Source organism: Phacochoerus africanus, chromosome 2 (assembly GCF_016906955.1).
Source record: "Phacochoerus africanus isolate WHEZ1 chromosome 2, ROS_Pafr_v1, whole genome shotgun sequence".
NCBI classification, from domain to species: domain Eukaryota; kingdom Metazoa; phylum Chordata; class Mammalia; order Artiodactyla; family Suidae; genus Phacochoerus; species Phacochoerus africanus.
The window spans coordinates 188,146,180-188,153,560 of NC_062545.1; positions in this window are offsets into that span (position 1 = coordinate 188,146,180).

Genomic DNA, 7,381 nt, shown 5'->3' on the forward strand with positions numbered 1-7,381 from the left:
CAGCTCTGCACTTGCTAACTGGATGACTTGGTGCAAGTGTCCCTGTGCCTTAACTTCCTTGTCTGTAGACAGGGTTATAGCAGACGCACCTCACGGTGTGTCTGTAATGACATAATGGGCTGATATAGACACAGCGCATTGAAGGGTACCCAGCGCACACCCTCTGCTTACAACACTGGCTATTTACACCAGCGCTCATCTAATCTACACAGCTGAGCACTGTAAGTCATCAAAGCCTCCTGCTGCTTTGCTTCTCTGTTGAATGTTTTAAAAGTCCTCACTAAAAACGCATCTGAACAACAAATAGTTCAATTTAAATGATAACTATAAATAATGTGTTATTTAAATTATATGGAGAACTGGCGATTATAAGAGCATAACCAAAAAGCACTGAGGGGATGAAGAAGAAATGAAGTCAGTCCCATTAATAAGGGAAACATAGCTCAAACTGCGAATATGCATGTGGGTAAGCTCACACACAGACACAAGAGTGAAATCCCTTCCATGCGACGACCCTGTTAGCATCACCATCTTCCCTGTTTGTGTTGGCTTTCCCAAACCCTGGCCCACCAGGAAGGAGGCTCCGACATTAACAATATTTACCTCTCCCCAGACTAAGATTTTTGCCATCTACACCCTGGATCGGATTCCACCTTCCCCTAAAGAGTGTAGATTCCATTGTAGATTCCCAGGACCTCTCAAAGAACAGCCTCCTCCCAACACAGCTTCTCCAGGCACTTGGAGGGCAGACATGGGACTCAGGGCTGCTGCCAGGTTTCCAAAACCATGCTGGAGGTGGGGCCAGAGGCCTTCAGTGAGGGATGGGTAGATGCCCATCAGTGTGTTTTATAAATGAGTACCTCATCCACTCACTTTTTTAAAAACTCATTTTAAAAATTAATTGACTCAGTGGATACTTTTTGAGCTCCTGCAGTGTTGCAGGCCCAGGTACTCGGTTTCCAGAGCGGGAGGGGAACAAGACAGACAAGGTCCTGTGCCCTAGGGAGCTTCCCATCTAGAGGAGGAGAAAATCAAAATGCAAGTATTTAAACATCGACCCAAGGATCCTTTTGCACCACCACGGTTTAACTCTGCGGAACTCAAACCTACTGTCTCACTGTTACAAATGCTGATTGAGAAATGTTTACCACCCTTATCCTCCACACAAATTAGCAAGGTTCCCACCCATGGAGATGGCTGTATCTCACTCTTAGGTCAGTGCGAGCCCTGCTCAATCCACAGATGGCAGCTGTGGACCACAAAACAGTCCTTTTTACCCACACATCCATCTTGGCCCTCCTCTCCCACACCCCTTCTCCCCCCAGCATCCATAACACTCTGCCTTCCTTGGCTACAGCTTATCCTTCTTCGGGTCACAACAGCACAGCTTTAATTACCACTAGAGCTGTCTGCCTACAGAGGAGAAATGCTCTCCCTTCTCCGCTGCCACCACAGTAACAGAAGAGGGAGAAGACAGGTAAGACAAGCATGTTGGGTGCGCTTAGGCTCAGTGCCTGCCTCTCTCGGACCCACCACCTGGGGTTCCCAGAGGCGTACTGGCTCCCTCAGGCCCTCAGCACATGCCATTGCTGGAAGAGAACAGGGCCCCACCTCCACAAGGCAACGAGAAGCAATGACCACTGCCGCAGCATTCTTGCCAAAAATGTATAACCTCAGTGTAATCACAAGAAAACAGCACCCAGAACCAAACTGAGGGACACTCCACAAAATACCCGACCAGTACTCTTCAAAAGTGTCAAAGCTGTGAAAGACAAGGAAAGACAGAGAGTATGACACAGATTGGAGGGGACTAAGGAGATGTGACAACTAAAGCAATATGGGATCCGTGGTTGGATTCCAGAATGGAAGAAATATTAGTGGAAACACTAGTGAATCCAAATCCAAGTCTGCTGCGTAGTTAATGATGTTGCACTGATGTTAGTTTCTTGGTTTTGATCACTGCAGGGGAAGTTGAAGGAAGGCTATCAGGAACTCTGAGCTATTTTTGCAACTTTTCTGTAATTTTTTTTTTGCCTTTTTAGGGTTACACCTGCGGCATATGGAGTTTCCCAGGCTAGGGGTCGAATCAGAACTACAGCTGCTGGCCTACACCACAGCCACAGCCACACCAGATCCGAGCCATGTCTGCAACTTACACCACGACTCACAGCAACGCCAGATCCTTAACCCACTGAGGGAGGCCAGGGATCAAATCTGCAACCTCATGGTTCCTAGCTGGATTCGTTTCTGCTGCGCCACAACAGGAACTCCACTTTTCTATAATTCTGAGATGATTTCAAAATTTTAAAAAAGCATTTTTCAAGGCAAAGCACTCCTTTTCTCTCTTCCTCCTGGTCATCCTTTCTTGAAAGCTTTAAGCCTCCAGATGACAATGGCTCGCACGGTGTCTTTACTTACTTGGGCGCACTAGTGATCAAAGGGACAAGACCCTGAAGGCCAAAGGCCATAGCCCTGCCACTGGGGAGGTGGTCTTCATTGGCCCTGGGCCTGAGTCCCTCCTAGTGGCTGTCCAGTGGGACATGGGCAGGGACTGGGCATCTCTAGGGAGCCCGAGGCTCTGCCTCAGCATCCTGGCGGAGGCTCAGGAGAGGTCTGCGGGATTAATTTCCCCGGAAAGTCACTGGACTCACACCTAGTTTGAAGACAGCAGGATCTCGCCTCGGATTATTCCTGTGGCCCGGGTTTCTCTCTTCAGGCAGTCCTTCTCCAGGAGAAGAGGGAGTGAAGGCAAAGCACCCTTAATTCCCTCATTCTCCCCAAAGATGATTCAGGTTTTTGTAGCTTCATTAGCATTTGCAGATAGAAATACATTTTAAGTGGCATTATGCTAAGTAATTATTCTTACAGGATGTGAAATTAAACACATTTTACTCAGCATGAAATTATTCCTGCCACGTACTGAGTTTGGTGACAGCTTGAGAGTTGGGACAGTGGGTTGCAAGAAGGGGAGAAGCAATCTATGTATTAAAAAAAAAATACCAACCCAAAATATTCCACCAAAGGTAAGTCCTTGTAGCAAAATAATTTTGGCTGGATGGAATATTAAATCTGCTACTATAAATTTCACGCCTTGCATTCCTAAAGCAGATGCAGAGGGATGATGCCAAAAATTAATTGGAAATAATGCGACTTGCCTTATATACTCTATCCAGTAGAGGGCATAGCAGATAAGCGTTGTGTGGGCTGATGACTTAGCGACTGATAAGGCTTGTTTGTAATTGCTTCTGTAAAGATATGTAGCCGCATGCTTCGATGCTTATTTACATTTAGGAATGTGGTTTGGAATAGGAGGTTTAGATTTATAACTTTGTTTTTGTCAATACATGGGAGACTTGGGGTTGTTGGGAGCATTATATTTACCAATGCGTAATGTTAAATTGCCGGATTTAATTGTTACAGTACAGTGAATTATTCTATTATTTCTTACTTTTTTATCCTAAGGAAAATTCAAACTTTCCAGGCTTTAGGGCAGGATAAAATGGCTCTGAGCATGTCAACGTCTCAAGAGCACATTATTTTCTTATTGGATTGTATTAACTTTACAGATGGAAATTTGAAGGAGAATTAGAAGGCTTAGAGATGGGAAATTTGGAGAAGAAAAGAATAATGTCTTAAGATTTCTGGAGGGGTTAACTGGTAAGTCATTTTGAAAGCTGCTGATGCTAATTCTCATAGCAAGAGACATAGCAGACCCTAAAATTATCAGGAACGAGGCACACAGAATTGCTAGGAGAGAAGAGAATCTCGTGTCACACTCAGAATTGCCAAAGGATTATTCAGGTTTGCTGCGTCTCTGTCTCTGTCTCTCTCTCTCTCTCCCTCCCCCCTTCTTTCTCAAGACCTGCTGTAACTGGCACCAATTTTTCTTCTGTAAACTCCTAATAGGGCAACTTTCCATGATCTAGGCAGAGGGTGTTTGGCAGTTCCACTTAGTTTGAAAAACAAACACGGTCTCCTGCCTCAGATGCACGGATTTGGACCTGAAAGGACAGCAACATGACATATATAAACAAACATTCATCCATAAGCACTCTAATTTGCAGCTGAAGGGAAAGCTGTGGGAATAAACCACAACATAATGAAACCAAACAGACAATAATGCTATGAAGAAAAAGGCACAGGCCTGCCTCCTGGCAAGGCTATTTCCTGAGCGGCTGTGAGGGGGCAACCCCAGGTGTCCTGTTCGTGCTGGGGCGTCAGATCTCGGCCAGGCACCAGCCAGGGGGTTCTGAAATCCTGGTTGTCACCACTCCTGCCCCCCCACTCCCCCACCCCAGAGCCTTTCTCCATCATTTTGGTGGCTTTCACCCAGTCCCAGATCAGAGGACTCCCACTGGGAAAATGAGCTGGGAAAGAAACACCACAGAGCTGGCCTCTGGGTGGGGAACCAGGAGACTTGCTATGTGCCCTTTTTTGGCTTTTGAATTTTTTGCTTTGAATTTTAGGCAAGTATAGCCTAATCTTAAGTTGTAGAGAAACGGGACCTGAACCTAAGGCGGATGAAGAGTGACTTGCCCTTTCCTAGTCCTATTCTTATTAACTCTCTCTTTGCCACACCATTTACTTTCTCCCCTTGTGCTTTTCACACAGGAATCATGATCCTCTCTCCCAGGGATAGGCTCTGCCACAGATCTTGTTATTATTTCTCCTTGGAAACTTTTATTTGTGGTTCATATCACACTGTTTCTTTAGAAATGGACTTTTCCCGTGTGTGTGTGTGTGTGTGTGTGTGTGTGTGTGTGTGTGTGTGTGTGGTGGGTGACTAGGTGGAGGTGGTGAAGGACTCTTGCAGGAAAGAAGGGTTGTGGCAGGAGAATTCGACCTGAAAGCTTATAAATTTAGGGTTCAGTTTTAGGATGAGTTCAAGTTAATGTGAAAGTCAGGGTTTCCACAGTTAGCAAATTCCATGGATCTTAGAAGCTCTGTGCCAGTAATTGGTGGTGGGGGCGGGGGGTGATGAGGCTGGGGAGCAGAGACTGAATATATATTTCTTACTATATCACAACTATAGTCTTACATTGAAAGCATTTTTGGTTTATTTTTTAAAAAAAGTCAGGGTCTCCAGAGGGCCTTCCATCCATCCATCAAAACCCTACTGGCACAGAAAGTTATATACACACCCAAAATAGCAAGAGCCCCGATTTGGTGCCTACATAGCTGCAGCTGCCAAATAAATGGCTGAATCTTGGAGTTTCTGTCTTGGCTCAGCAGAAACAAACCTGACTAGTATCCATGAGGACGTGGGTTCAATCCCTGGCCTCACTCATTAGGTTAAGGATCTGGTGTTGCCATGAGCTGTGGTGTAGGTTGCAGATGCGGCTCAGATCCTGCATTGCTGTGGCTGTAGCATAGGCTGGCAGCCACAGCTCCAATTCAACCCCTAGCCTGGGAACCTCCATATGCCATGGGTGCAACCCTAAAAAAGACCAAAAAAAAAAAAAAAGCCTGAATCTTGCCCCTATGCTCATACACCTGCTTCTCTTCCCTTAAAATCTTTCTGATCAGAAACTACATTTAATATTGCAAATAACTACTTCCATGGTATACCAGTCAGGACCCCATTCCAAAGTTCAGGATCCATTCCCAGGTAGTTTCAGCAGAAAAAGTCCTAGTATGTGGCATTAAATGGCTCACACATGAGTAGAGACAGGCTCTAGGTTGATCCTTTCCAGGATGACCTCAACACTGCTCTGCAGAGCCGGGTCACCAACAGAGCTGTGGCCTCTACCACCAGGAAGCTCTCTGCCAAAGCAGGAAGAAGCTACACTCCTGCCCCCACTCCAAAGCCACGACACCACTGTCCCCTGAAGAAGCCACTGATAAAAAAAAAAAAAAAAAAAAAAAAAGAAGCCACTCATGTCAGGAAGCCCCTGCATCAGGTACAATCAGAACCACCCAACTGTCTGTCCACTAGAATCCACACACTAGGAAAGAGCTGACCCACCACAGCTTTCAACACACACAGGGCTAGTGATCAGACACAAACTAAATGCCCGTGACCGTGCTTGCCAGCAAAAAGAACAGACGTGAGGGCTGGGTCTCAGTGCTGCCTTCCAAAGCTCATGCCTCTGAAGGACTGCACAGAGCTCACTTCCAGAACCCCAGCTGCAAGGCTGGTGCCTGGGAAATACAGCTTTCATTTGATGGCCTCTCCAGTATGGAGAGCATCCTAGAAGGCGATTGGAGTGAATATCAAACATCAACACATTGTCTGCTACACTTCAAACAGTTACAAGCTGAAAACAAGCTTTTTTGGAAGAAGGTTACTTACAAACTCTACACAAGAGAAAATCATTTCTTTTGAACCAAAAATAAATGTGCTCTGAAATGGACAAACTTGTAAAAAGCAGGATTGTCCCAACAAGAATGTATAGGTATTGAGGTCAACACACAAAAAAGGAGATGAGAATTCTTTGATTTCCTCTGTCCTAGCAATAGGGGAATCAGGAACACACTGCATCTGTTTACATGGTGTCTAGAGCAGGGTAAACAGTACATACATGATGAGAGATGGAGCAGAGGGGCAAAGAGTAGCTGGTTTTACCCACCGATGATGTGGGAACTTGTGTGGACCCCCCTGCTGGGAAGCCTAGAACTGAGAGAGGAAACTATTACCTCATCAATGGAACAGGTACAACACGTAAAGTGGTCATGGCCGGTCTGCCGGAATTGGGTCTGCACGAAGGAGCAGTGGAATCAACATGCCTCCGATTCTGCCAACAGGAAAGAAAAACAAACTGAAAACCAGAGTATCTTCTACTTTTCCATTGTCATTTGCAAAGCCATCTGAGGACAACTTGGGCATGAGTGGGAGCATATCCTTGGGCCACTGCTGGAAGGCAGAGCAGGAAGTACTGCTCTTGAGAGAACAGAACTAGGACAAAGTCGTTTTTGCTACAAGAAAAAAGCAGCTTAATAAAAGAATTTCTGAGAACTCAAAATCCAATGACCCAAGAGACTACAATACACACACTGTCTCAAGGCTTTCAGAAGCTGGAAGACCACTTATAGAAAAGCATAACCTATAACCAAATCACAGAGACCACAGCTTGCGGAAGGAGGTGGATAGAGCAGAAAGACACAGTGGAGATTATCCTGTGGGGAACCCTCACAAAGCCTCACACAATTTACTACAGAAAGTTGGAATCCAACTGAGAACCAGAGCATGAAACAGGTAGCTGAGAGGCGATGGCCATGCAGAGTGCAGCTCCCTGATGTCACCAGCAGGAAGTTCAATCACATCGTTTCTTAAAAAGAAGAAGAGTCAGCTGCTCTAAAGCTCTGAGTTACTTCTGACCTTCTGCATAGACATTAAGTTGTCTTAATCTTTTCATTTATTTACTTTTTAAATAGATTTTTA